At 37.9% G+C, this 14,596-nt stretch overlaps 1 protein-coding gene across 1 annotated transcript in view; it reads left to right on the forward strand.

Moving 5' to 3' along the window:
* DOK6 (docking protein 6) overlaps nt 1-14,596 on the forward strand; it is a 266,549-nt gene that overhangs the window by 198,824 nt on the left and 53,129 nt on the right. The gene's annotated exons all lie outside the window — the stretch shown is intronic.

Below are 14,596 nucleotides of genomic sequence, written 5' to 3' on the forward strand. Positions count from 1 at the left end.
GGGATGCTGCAGATGGTGGTTGTTGCTGGATGTTTGCTGTGCATTTGAATGAAACCGCAGTACAGGGCAAGTCTTTACTATGGTAATGAAGGGTTAGTGCAGCTGCTCGTACGCAGTGGGGGAACAGAGCTATACATCACGTCAGAAACACTGCAGACAACATAAAGGTTTGTGGAGTGTGTAGGTAAGTGCTGTGGGTAGGTGCGAGAGCAGAGCTGGCAAGTCGTTGCATAAGAGCATATCAGATATTTTGGTAGTTGGTGATGTAATTTAAATGCCATTTTGCCATTTGAAAACTATCCACTAGAGTTTGCACTAGAGTTTTGAATATTTTTGAAGTAGTAGTAGTCATGAGGGCTCTCATTCAGAGCATGGTGGGAAAAATCCAATTCCTCCCTTGCCTGACGCAATTTTGAAATCTCTCTTATCCCTAGCCATTGGGCTGGACGATCTTGAATGCGAAAAGTCCCTCTCCTAGGGACTAAACCCCACGTACCTCACCACATAGGATGCGTATCCTAACCTAGAAATTACTGTCATTCTTTCCTTCTTAAAGATTTCTGGAATATATTGTATAATGTTACAGTATTCTTCTAGCTTTCTCTCTATTGTGCTACCTAAAACTTGGATTGAAATCTGCCTTCCTCATAGTATAAAGTAGGAGCTGAACCAAACCTTGTAACAAAAGCTTCACAGAGGTGTCTCATAACGGAGACAGTACAGTTTCTTGTCTGCCAGGAGCCTGCTCCATCCTATGAATCCATCCTAAGCTGCATACATGAATCCTATGAACTTTGTTTTCCTTGTTCTGTTCACCTCATTTATCTGTTTGCACACAAGTATGCTGTATTGTGAACATTTCAATTTAAGCAGCTAGGGTCTCATTACTTTGTTTAAATGCAACAGGGCAAAGATGTTTGCATAGTAAGGTATCTGAAAATGCAAACCCTCCTGAGAATTTAGCACGTAGGCACTTTAAAAATCTGTGTAGCCACCTATCTACATTTCTAGGAACTTTTTAAAGAGCTAGATATAAATTTCTTAGAAGTCAGGTATCATTTATTTCAACTTTACAAAGCAGCATTTGTATGTAAGTGGATTTCAAGGTTGGTGACATAAGCACATTTGTAATTTTTTTTTTTTTTTTGCTTTTCTTGTACTTTACAAAATGTTGCACGTTTACAGAGCTATCAAAGTAGTTGGAGAGACACTGTCAAGTTGAAATTCATATTTGTTTCCAGAAAATGCAGAAAGTGAAGAGCCAAAAAATCTTCCCTGAACAAAATTGATGATTTGATTAGCAGTTTTATTTGCTAAAAGCCGTGGATCATATGAGTGATGATGATGATGATGATGATGATGAGTGATAAATTAGGAATGGCTGCTGTAATTATACGGTAGTTGTTGCATGCCTGACTGAACCCTATTTAGCTATTCCCAGCCCACCCCTTAACTAAACTTTGAGAAGCATTTAACATGGAAGGGAAGTTTGCTTTGGCATTGTGTACATTTAAAACAACTTGCTTGTATAACTGTGCTGGTAGGTTTATGTCATCAAACTCTCTTAACAGAGCAGCAGGTTATGTTGACTTCAGTATTACTAGAAAAATAATTCTCAAGCCAGTTCTCCAGTGGGCTTAATTTATTATTAATCTCGTATCTGCTATTTTGGGAAAACTGTTTCTTGTAAAATAAACTAAAGTAGCCTAAAGAGCTCCTATTATAATTAGCAAAAATAGTAGCTGATGAAGCCACCCGATGCTCTCAGGAGACAGGTATTATTACAATAATTATACTAATGAGTAAAATGAGGCACAGAAAGATTAAGGCCAAATTCAGCTGTGTATGAATTGCACAAGGTCATAGAGTAATCAGCTGTATGCTGGGAATATCACAGCAACAAAACAACAACAAAACAAATCCTGAATCAAAGTCTATTACTTATTCACAGAAGAATTAACTTCTGAAAAAGTTATTTTTCACTTGTTTTTCATCAGTCTTTTGAACTACAGTATCATTCTGTGTCTCCTGTCAACCAAGGCCTTCCTCTGTTTCAGCAGCAATGTTCAGGAGTTATTTATATCACCCAAGGGAATAGTTAAGGCTTTGTCTCTGATTAATAAGAAACTTCTTTATCAATGATTTACAGAGGGGCACAGTGCTATTCAGAGAATAGGAGACATAAAAAGTAATAATCTGAGAGGGGATCAAAAATTCTCATCATAGTCCTAAAGTTACTCTGTAAATCCCTCCTGTGCTTTTTGTGCTTTGGCTCATCAGGTACCTGTTGGAAGGACAAAAATTAGGTGAAGTTCACCCTTTGTCTTCATTTTGCCTTTTTTCTCTGCTTCCATTCCTTGTTATAAAGATGACAGATTTTTTACCATGAAATTGTTTATAATAATCCGATTATGTTTAGACTGAAGACAACAGATATTTAGTATCTAAAAAAAAGGTATCTGAAATATGGGCACTTTTCCAAGTACAAGCTGTCTTTTGATATGTGTTAATCAAAGCCTGTCCAGATAGGGGTTGTTTACGTTCCTTTTTTGCTCAGCCTTGCATCATTGTTCTTACATTACTGATACCCCACATATGATTCCAGCCATGCTAACAGTTGTTATTTATCAGCTGCTCTGCACTGTGCAGGAATCAGAAATTTAAGACAGTAGTACAGACAATACAGTCCCTGAACTGTTGATTTGACATTTCACTTACTACGGTTGCTATATTACATAAAGATGTGCAGCTACTACAGTAAGCAAAATAATGTCAGGTTAGCACACTGGCACAGCACATCTCATTAGCTCTCAGATGTTCAAACCCACAGAATATAGGATCAAAAAAACTAGCATTGGCAGGGACTGCTGGTGGTCAGCTCCCCTAATCTTCTGTTCAAAGCAGGGATAGCATCAAACCAAGACCAAGTTACCCAGGGTCTTATCCAGACAAGTTTTGAATACCCCCAAGGATGTAGATTATGCGTAGCCATTCCAGGACTTGGCTGCTCTCATTGTGATGAATTTTTGCTTAAGTCTGCCCCAAATTTCCCTTGCCACAGCCTGTGACTGTTGCCTCTTGTCCTTTCACTGTGCATTGCTGGTAACAGTCTTCTCTACAACATACCTTTAAGAAGAGAGAGAGAGAAACTGGAGTTAGATTTCTCTTAGCCATCTCTTTCTCATGCTGAATAAACATGAGACACTTAATCCAGCATCACTGACCATATTCTGCTTCTTAGAGTTTCTCTGCCGGACTCTCTCAAGTTTGACATTTCTCTTGTGCCGGGGCCCAAACCTGAAGGCTCTGTGAATACAGCTGAACCCCCAGATATGGTTTCACCAGTGCCAAATAGTGGGGAAATGTGACTTCCCCGGACCTGCTGGCCGTGCTTTTGCTACTGTGGTCCAGTATGTGGTTAACCTCCATCACTGCACCCGTACGCTGATCATTCATGTTATCACGAGGACCACTAGGTCCTTTTGGCAGAGCTTTTGCACAGCAAGTCAGTCCCCAGACTGTACTTGTGCACCGAGTTGCCCTGACCCAGTTGCAGCATTAACATCTGTCATTGCTGAACTTCATGAGCCTTCTGTCAGCCCTTGCCTCTGCTTTGCTGAGGTCCCTCTGAATGGAAGCCCTCCTGTCTGGGTGTTTGACTGCTCCCCTTAGTTTGATATCATCCCCAAATTTGGTAAGGGTGGATTCTGTCCCACTGCCCATGTTGATGATCAAGATGTTAAAAAGTATTGGAGTACTGACTCATCTAAGCTGCAGGAATAGGTGTTTCAAAAATATTTCAGTTCTGCAGTATTCAACAGCAAGGGCTTGGTGAAGATTTTCCATGCTATGGTAGAAGCATAAATCACTCTGTTACTTATGACTGTCTCAGGGTAAAAGCTGCTAGTCTCATCACATATTCAGTCTGTCGGAATCAATTTCGGTAAAGGTAGCTGCCAGGCAAGATTCACATGGATTCATATGGCTGGCTGTTGAATGCATATCTCTACAGTGTCTGCGATTCAAAATCCATTGACAAATCAGCATAGGTTCTTGTTTACAAAATGAAAGAACTTGTGGTCTCTTCATTATTCTTAATCGTTTCCATGTAGGACACAGTGGTAAAAGTTGCAACTGCTACTAGCAGTGAGATTTTATAAAATCATTTGTAAAATGATGGCATTTCTATAATGTTTCCCACATATTGTTCAGTGATCACCTTTGCATACATTTTGTATTACATGAAGGAAAAAAGTGATGGAATTGCAGATTTCCATGGCAACAGGTATAATTCTATTTCCTTTGTTTCATGAAGCTGGAACTTACCAGCACAGAGGCAAAGGATTGTTCTGTTAAATGGCAACCATGGATTTCAAAGGGCTTGACTTATAGGGCATGTGGTCATGCAACTACAGCCTCTACTACACCAAGCAACTTTTGCCAGGGTTAAAAAAACCACCTGAGTTATTGTCAGAAAATCAAATTAAATGGAGAAAGGTTGCCAGCTGTAGGATTTATTAAGCTGATGCAAGTATGTTGAAAGACACAGCAATTTACAAACACTTCTCTGTTTCCCCCTTTCCAAATTGGGTTCCTGATTTGCAGCTATTTTTGCTACATTAGTAAATGAGCATCAGTAAGGAAGCAAAAATTTCACTAGCTTCTTTTATATGCAGAAATTTGGACTGTGATTTGGAGAGTCTTGTCTTTCATTTTAAATCGTTTCTGGACCCCCAAAAATATTTCCAAAGATACATTATGTATATTTATTTAGAAGTGTGTGCATCACTTTTGAATGATTGCTTATTGCAATTTTAAAACTGAGCAATGTCAAGAACTCTCTGGCTGTATCTATCTATATACATGATCATGATGTGATCCCCATATGTGTGGGCACACACAGTGGAAAAGAATAGCCCTTTATTTTTATATACCGACTTCTCAGTTGATTTTAAATCTGTAAAAGCCCACTAAAGGCAATGGAGCTACTAAATATGAAATGAATAAATTACTTTAAATTAAACTAATATGTTTGTGTGTTCATATGACCAGGCATGGGTTTTTAGCCCCCACCTACAAAAATATAGTATAATTCAAAGCTAAAACTTAATAATTTACATTCATGTACATTGCACATGTATAACTAGCCCCAGTATGTATGATTCAAGATGCATTTGTAATGTTTAAAAGTAACTAGTTAAAAGGAAGGAAATGTGTTCTTTTGGAAGGTATTGAAAAGTCATCTAAGGGGGCTTTGCTACATGATAGTAATTTTTATATATTCTGGGTTTGCTGTTTTTTTCTTTTGAACTGAAATCCCTTTGTATGACATATAAAACTAACTTCTGAAAATGTCAGAAAGTAGAGGTCAGCAAGACTATGCGTGTTACTGAATACTGGAGTCACGCACGGATAAGCTGAATAAGGAATATTCATGAAAAGGTTATTGATGATTATTGTTTCAGCAAGTATTCAGAAAATTGTCTTCCTGTCATTTTTTTATAGTTCATTGGTACCAGTAATTTCTATATACTGAAGTGAAGTAGCTAAAAGAAATGTGATTTCCACAAATATGTGTAATTGGAAACTACTGATCTGTTTTAGACAGTAGAAGAAAAACTTCATAAGAAAGCTTGTGAGGTCCAAGGCATTTGCTTTATCAGAAAGAATGAAATTCAAATAACTGCAGTGAACACTCTTAATACATATTGTAGCATTTTTTTTGCCAAAATACCTATGTAAACATTAGAAATCCAATTTTTCAGCCCCAAACTTACTCAGGTAAGGTTCTGCCAACAGGGGACATTCTGAGTTCATCCTTATTTCACCTTTCTTGCCTCATGCTAGAGAGTTTTTGAAATCTGTTCTCCACTGAGGGATATTTTTTCATGCCATCTCTAAAACTGGCCAAAGCAACTTCTGTGAAGTCAGAAAGGCTGTCCTTCAATATTGAGGACTTCAGGTGTCCCAAATACCTCTTTAAGAGGCTCAGTCACCCTCACAGTAAAAAAGCGTTTCCTGATGTTCAGAGGGAACCTCCTGTGTTTCAGTGTGTGCCCATTGCCTCTGGTCCTGTCACTGGGCACCACTGGAAAGAGCCTGGCTCTGTCTTCTTTGCACCTCCCTTCAGGTATTTACAAACATCAGTAAGATCCCCCTGAGCCTTCTCTTCTCCAGGCTAAACAGTCCCAGCTCTCTCAGCCTTTCCTCACAGAAGAAATGCTCCAGTCCCTTTGTCATCTTAGTGGTGCTTTGCTGGACTCTTTCCAGCATGTCCATGTCTCTCTTGCACTGGGCAGCCCAGAACTGGACCCAGCACTCCAGGTGTGGTTGCACCAGTACTGAGTAGAGGGGAAGGATCACTTCCCTCAACCTGTTTGCAGTGCTTCTCCTAAATGCAGCCCAGGGTATTGGTGGCCTTCTTTGCCACAAGGGCACATTGCTGGCTTATGTTCAACTTGGTGTCCACCAGGATCCCCAGGTCCTTTTCTGAAAAGCTGCTTTCCAGCTTGGTGGCCCCCAGTATGTACTGGTGCCTGGGGTTGTGCCTACCCAGGTGCAGGTCTTTGCACTTCCCCTTGTTGAACTTCATGAGGTTGCTGTCAGCCCATTTCTCCAGCCTGTCGAGGTCCCTCTGGATGGCAGCACAACCCGCTTGTGTATCAGCCACCCCTCCCAGTTTTGTAAGATATCTGCTGAGGGTGCACTCTGCCCCATCATTCTAATCATTAATGAAGATGTTGAACAGGACTGGACCCATTATTGATCTCTGGGGTTCCCTGCTAGTTACTGACCTCCAACTAGACTTCATGCCACTGATCACCATCCTCTCAGCCCATCCATTCAGCCAGTTTTCAGTCCACCTCACTGAATTGGGCTTCTCATCCAGCCCACACTTCATCAGCTTCTCCATGAGGATCTTATGGGAAACAGTGTCAAAAGCCTTCCTGAAGTCAAAGTAGCCAATATCCACTGCTCTCTCCACATCTACTAAGCCAGCCATTTCATCACAGAAGAGTATTGGATTGATCAAGCATGTCTTCCTTTTGATGAATCCATGCTGACTAATCCTGATGATTTTCTTATCCTTCATGTGTCTGGAAATGATTTCCAGGATTAGTTGCTCCATCATCTTCCTAGGGACCAAGGTGAGACTGACCAGTCTGAAGTTCCCTAGGTCCTCCTTCTTGGCCTTCTGGAAGATAGCAGTGTCATTGGCTTTCCTCCTGTTCTGAGGTACCTACCTCTCCCAGTCACAATGTTGTTTTGGCAAACCAAATAACATCTCCTGTGCTCTACTGGCTACTGTTAACTCCTTAATTCAATGAAGACCAAAACTCCTCCTAGCCCTTCTATCACTGCCTTGTATTTTGTATTACCTACTAACAAACACTCATAATGATGGACATAATTCACTGCTTGTTTTTTAAATGTCACAAAGCTGTAAATGAACATTTTAGTGATGAACTGCTTGAGATGAATGACCCCTAGAACGTATCTTTGAAGGTTAAGCTAATAACCTAGAGTTTAAGCTGATCTGTAGCAGTGCGTTCTATGCCACCCACCTTCGCTTTAAACATTCATGAGTCAACATGATGAACCTTTCTAGGACTGTGATTCATTTCCATTTTTTACTTGAATAAACTGTGTAGGGATGTGGTATTATTTTGGATTTTGCTTTTCAGTTTTAGGTGGTTTTTTACTCTGATCATCCCCATTTCCCATCTGGAAATAGCCATACCTTTAAACAAGTCTATGAGTACTGAGCACCTTCAAAAATCCTAGTTTTTTTACTTTTAAAACCTGAAGACTTTGCCCTGGGTGGTGCTGCTTAGAGAAATTATTTTACAGTTCCACAGAGTCTTACTCCCAAATGCTGTATATTTTCAGGTCAGCAAATGTCTACCTGCAAAATCTTTTCTTTCATGTCATCCAGCACCTCTCTTTCATAAAAGCTCCTGTTTTATGGTAACAGAAAGGACAATCGATATCTGCAAATAATGTCTGCACAATACTGGATTCTCTGTCATATATATACGTTTTTATTGAAGAAACTATCTCAACCTGCTAGCAATTTCTCCGATGTGTTAGAGACTCCTACCATTTAGTTGTGTTTGCTTCCACTAAGACCTACTGTATAGTCAGGCTTGAAGTAGTCTCAGCTCTGTTCATGTCAGCATCATCTCCCATGTTATTAGTGAATAGTTTTATGCAATGAAAAATGCATAAAGTATTTCATATATTGCCTATGTATAGTACAATGGCTCAAACCTTGTAAAAATGTAAGAACCTGATCTTCTGCCCTCACAGTAATTAGTAGTTTCCATAGACAGGAACCTTCTTTCATGAAAGAAACAAAAACACAATTTTGTGACAGAATATGGGTGAAGACACAGACCTTACTGACATTCAACAAATATAATCCCAATGCGCTGTAAAATCCAGCTACTTTTCTCCAACATTAATCCATTCTGTCAGACCACAAAGTGATCTATTATGAGCTTCTTTTAGAGGAAAGAAAAAAAAAGAAAAAAAACCAACACACTTCTGCCAGAAAAGGCGCAAAATGTCCCAATTCTCTCTTTATAGTGTGGCCAAGGAGATTAGAAAAAAATATCAGTCCCATTGAATCTCCCTTCAGAATGCTTTTCTTTCACCATTGCTTTTCTTTCACCGTTGCTTTGTTATTCATACATAATGTTTTTCCACCGCCAAAGAATAATCATCATCCACCTTGGCACTGCAAAGCGGTGTTATTATTTTGAGATTTTTTCCTCCATAATTGATTAAGAAACTCTAAAAGGTCATAACAAGGTTAGAATAGCTACTGAAAACCTAAATGCTAAGAATATATTATAAAGGCTGAAATCACTGAAATTACTTTCACAGGTAGCTTTTCTATACGTCTTTTCAGAAGACTTACGAGTTCATATATTGGTGGGGGTTTTGCCAATATTGTGTATTCTGTCCAGAACAACAAGCTGGATAAAAACGTAAAAATAAACATAAAGCAGTGCATAGCAAATAAATAGTACGCTGATACCTGTAAGTGTTTATATTAATAGTAGGCACCTTTAAGTAAGGAACATAGTCCAAATAACACATGACTATTTTCTAAGCAAGCTAAGTGATCATGAACAAAGGGTTATGGAGAAATTATAACCAGAAAGTAGCTATTAGTAACACGTCACCAAAGGGAAGAATATTCTCATTGGACTTCCATAGGAATATATCCTGCATCCAGTTTTATTAAGTACTTTCATAGAAATTCTGGATCAAGGCACAATCCAATAATTAGACTTCCAGACCTTACATTTATAAGACAATGTAGAAGTGGGTCAATGAAGAGACAGAATTCAAAAAGACACGTTGGAAAAATTGCTTGGAACAGCAGAATAAAATTCAACAGAAACATGGGTAAAACACTGTGCTTAAGAAGGAATAATCTGTTTCACAGTACTGGATGGGAACTGCTTTTTGTAGAACAGGTCTTTTGTTCAACAAGTTGAACATGGGACAACAGTATCTGCTTTTGCAAACAAAGGCAAACATGACACCTTTTTCTTGATCATTACGGAAAACTCATTTAAAAAAAAAAACCTTCTTCCCTCCTCCTTGTTCTCTAACTCAGCTGATGCTCCCTTCTAGGTAGTGTGATTCTTAAACTGTAGTAATTTTTCACTGTGGATACCAGTGAAATGAGTCTGTGCTATTCCACTGTCAGCTAATGAACACTTAAGAAGTGAAATGTATTTCTTGACCCCTCTTCCTCTTCAAGGCGGAACACACAAAGCAACCTTCTTTAGAGTTATAGAGAAAAAAATCTAAATAGTGAAATTTAATTTGTATTTCTAGACTACAAATCTTGTTAGTCTTCTGTGACCTAGTTCTCTTGCTATTTGTTTAAAGGCGCTAATGAGAATGTGAAATGAGATGGGTTTTTTTTATCTGTAATAAAGTAACCTATTTCTAGATCATATCTGTAAAAAACACAACTGCCTTGATTGCAGCCAAAAAATTGGAATGACCTGTATATTGTTCAGTTCTTCTCCCAAAGCCAAATGTATTTTCTGTCACCTTCAGTGTTTTGACTTTTTTAATGTAAAAAGAAAATGAGAATAATATGCTAAGCAGATCAAAGCTCAGAACCCTAATACATTTAACAGGCTCCATTCTTGGAATTGTATTCATTATTGATATCAGAGTAACAAATTTATTTAAGTCAATGGATGTGGCCTATGGGAATTAAAAGAAAATTTAGCCCTTAAGCCTTGTCTCATGAAAGAACAATAATGAAAAATATGGGGAGCTACTTACAGTGACACATTAATATTTTTTTTTTATTATTTCTATTTTAATCAAATAGTCCTTTAAGAAAAATAAAGTTGTTGCTGGCAATGCAAAGGCTTCGTATGACTTAATATTTTGGATATTTTGGATTTGGATATTGGATTTGGATACAGGAAAGAAATGTAACGTTTGCTGTCTGAAAGGTATCTTATCAAAGAAAGATTCTGGAAGAAACTGTAGGAAACCTAACTACTAGGTATTTCATGTCAGATAACAAAAAAGCTTCAGTGATGGATTTTTTTTTTTTTATATTCCCACCAAAAATATCCCTGAGTTGAGGTGGTTTCGATGTATGCATTTCTACTTTTCTTTTCACCCAAGTTCTAATTACATCATCATTTTCTCCCTCTTAAGTTGGGCAAAAAAGTCTGGATTATGTTTTCCATTTCCTCAATTCTCATCAGATTTGAGAAATATTTGTAGCAAAATCATTCTAGATGCATGTTTTATTTAATGCTACGTTAATTTGTTATACATTTTTTAATTTAGTATACTGCTTTTACTTTCCTCTATATTTCTATACCTAGATATCAAAGATTAAGGTTAGTTCATAGATGCAAGACTGCAAAAACAACCTCAGTGAAATCATGGAATGGTTTGGGTTGGAAGGGACCTTTAAAGGTCATCTAGTCCAACCCCCCGGCAATGACCAGGGACATCTTCAACTACCTCAGGTTGCTCAGAGCCCCGTCCAACCTGGCCTGGAATGTTTCCAGGGATGGGGCATCTACCACCTCTCTGGGCAACCTGTTCAGGGATTTCACTACCCTCATCGTAAAAAATTTCTTCCTTGTACCTAGTCTGAATCTACCCTCTTCTAGTTTAAAACCATTACTCCTTGTCCTGTTGCAATAGGCCCTGCTAAAAAGTTTGTCCCCATCTTTCTTATAAGCCCCCTTTAAGTACTGGAAGGCAGCAATCAGGTCTCCCTGGAGCCTTCTCTTCTCCAGGCTGAACAACCCCAACTCTCTCAGCCTTTCCTCATAGGAGAGGTGTTCCATCCTTCTCATCATCTTTGTGTCCGTCCTCTGGACCTGCTCTAACAGGTCCATGTCTTTCCTGTGCTGAGGACCCCAGAGCTGAACGCAGCACTCCAGGTGGGGTCTCGTAACAGTGGAGTAGAGGGGCAGAATCACCTCAAATTCATTCCCAGATCAAAGCATTTATTTCTTCTATGTGTCTGTGCTACCTCTGCCATTGTGGGCCCCTTCTGTACCGTTGATGCTAACACATCTGAGCTGTTTTGCCAGCTGCTGAGGAAAATGTGCCAAGATTGGAAGCAACAGCTGAACATTGGCCTCTTACATAAGAAGGGATCCATACTCAGAGTTGTTGATTTAATTTTTTAAGTGGTAAATAGGCTTAAGAAGACAGGTGAAATAACTTTTAAAGATATTTTTTGAATTGTTATGTTTGTGTTAAATTAAGGACAGAAATAAACCTGTGTAGGAAACCAATGGTCTGCATGTTTTGAGAAAAGAAAAAAATTAAAAGGTTATTTACTTGGTTTTCCATAGTGAAATGTTCTCTGTTTGACTTAGCTGATTCAGAAAAGGGTAGAGGAGAAGTCAAGGGTGTTTTCTGAGGCATAGTAAGAAGTCAAAAGGGAAGAGTATCTAGGATAAAGTCTCTGAACTTATCTGGAGTGATCTCTTCCACTGGTCTGGAACACCAGAAGTCTCAGACCTGAGTGACTAGTTATTTAACAAGTAAACAGTTCTGGTTCATCTTCCCTGATTTACAAATTGTTTGTTTTGTTCTTCTTTTTTAACATTGTTAACTACCAGAAGTTCATTTACAGTTGCGGAAAATGGGATTATGAAACAGTAGATCTCTGTACATGAAATTCTAGTTTAACCTGTAATAATTTATATAGCAAAAAGCTATTTAGTAGTATATGAACAATTGATTATATGGATATTTATATGCCTGTTTTCTTCACCTTGGTTTCAGGTTTTTTATCTGAAACACCCACAGGCTAGCATATAAGATGGTGTCTAGAGAAAGTAGGTTTCTGTCAGCAGATTATCCAATTTTCCTTGAACACAGAAAGATTTTTACAAACAGCAGTTTGTAGGAGTAAGCATTCTGTCATTGTCAATTACATTGGACCAATAATGTGGTTTTTACATTGATAAAAAAGATAAAAAGCAAAATTGTAGCTAATGGTGATCTAACAATTAGTAAGAATAATTTCATGGACAAAATAATGTGCTATTATATTATCATCCCTTTTATGATATACAAGGTGACAAGGTCTTCCAATCTGTATGTTTATGTTTATATTTTAAGTCTCAAATTAAAAACAAAATGGACAAAGTATTTTAAAGCATTTTTTTTCCAAGGATGATATTTTAATAAAATAGAAATTGCATTTTCTCCATATGGAGTCCCCAAAGAAATGTAGTTCATCTGGTCCCATTGCAGTTTAGCATATGGTGATACTTCTTGCCCAAAAGGAGATATCAGAAGTTGTTCTTTAATTAGAGAATCTGAGGAAACAAAGTACGGTGAATGCTCTCAATGCGATCTTCTGCACTAGAGCAGTTCTTACCTTAATTTATAATGAGAATGGGTTCTTTTTGATTCTTTCAAAGCTTTAATGTATGCATATAAAGTTCTTCTGCATTAATGTTGGTCAGATCAGGCAGGAACTAATCACCTCAGATCAGGAATAATGATATAACCTTTACCACTTCAGTTTAGTCCATGGATTTAGCTTTGAGATAGTGAACCATAGTCAAAGTTGTTCCCTTTACTGGAATTATTTTTTTCAGAATGCATACTAATAAAAAGTTTTGCCTGTTGCCTCAAGACTATAATTTACCTATTGGGTGAATAAATTATGAATAAATCAACTGTATATTGAAGTTACGTGTTTTTATTTATTTTTCTTACTCAATGAAGTTACCCTTATTACCCCTGCTATACTAACATGGAAAAATAACTTAGAAGGTTTGTAATTGCCCTGATCTCCACAATAAAGGAAATTATCTGTATCAATAAATTTTAAATTCTCAAGTCTCCTTAAAAATAGAATTCCTATGATAAGGATTTTGAACTTTTTTTAATGGAGGAAATGTTTCTGCAAGCTCTTTACTTCATATTGAATAGCTTCCAGTGATGATGTGCACCACAGAAAAATGAAATGTAATATTTGGCTATAAATGAGCAGAAAAGACATTAGCTGTAGACAGGGAGTAATTTTGATGACAATTCTCAAGAAAACAACAACGGAAGTAATTACAGTAGACTGATCTGCAGCAACATATCTGCTGCACACCAGTCTGTTAATACTCAAAAATGAATAAATTGTAGATTATTTAAATATAGATTATAAATTGTGGATACTGTCTCTAAAGGGTTTTTCTTTTTATTACAAAATAACATGAGTTTGCACAGATAAAAATGTCTTTTTTAATTTGCCATTATGATTCTGAATGAGGAATCCCTAGTAGTTAATCACTAGCCTGCAGTAAATGATCCAGACCTTGAATACCTTCTGCTCTGTAGCTGGACTGTGTGCAAATGTGGGTTTCTAGGCACACCCTTGAAGAGGTTTTCCACTCTAAATCTTCAGACATAATTGATCCTTCAGTGCTGATCCTTCCAGACATCCCCTGAAGAAATCACATGCCCCACAGCGTCACTGTGATTTGTTAGATCCCACAAATTACTGATTGCATTTTATATTCTGTAAAGCCAGAGCTACAAAAATTTTGCAGATACATTCTCTTTTCTTCTAGACAGAAAAAGCGTAAGTTATAGACATATATCCAAAGAGGTTGTCAGTATGCACAATCCTCCATCATTTTTTTTTTCTGTAGCCTAGTCTTGTCTTGCACTCACATCTATAGTGCATTGGAGACAGAGCTCTCTTTATTAAAAGTTTATATTCCTCCTGTCAGGTTTATGTGCTGAGGCTCTTGTACACATGGACACTTACAGTGCAATGCACAGTTTCGGTTACGTGAAGCCCCCAGACTGGGAAAATTTGCTCTTGAGGCTGTAGTCTGCTCTTGGTGATGAGATGCCTTCACTTGAGTGGAGGATTAGGGGATTAATTTCTTCATTGCTAATTCTCTGCTGGTTGTCTCAGATTCTCTCTTAGCATCTTTCTGGGTATTCAATCTAATATGCAGGTTAAATGACCAAAAAGAAATGTGATTGTAGAGGGGTTTAAGATTTCAGGCATATGCTAATCCATCGTTATCGTAAAGCGTAAGAAGAAAATAACAAAATCCTG

Source organism: Aquila chrysaetos, chromosome 4, assembly GCF_900496995.4.
Source record: "Aquila chrysaetos chrysaetos chromosome 4, bAquChr1.4, whole genome shotgun sequence".
Classification (NCBI taxonomy): Eukaryota; Metazoa; Chordata; class Aves; order Accipitriformes; family Accipitridae; genus Aquila; species Aquila chrysaetos.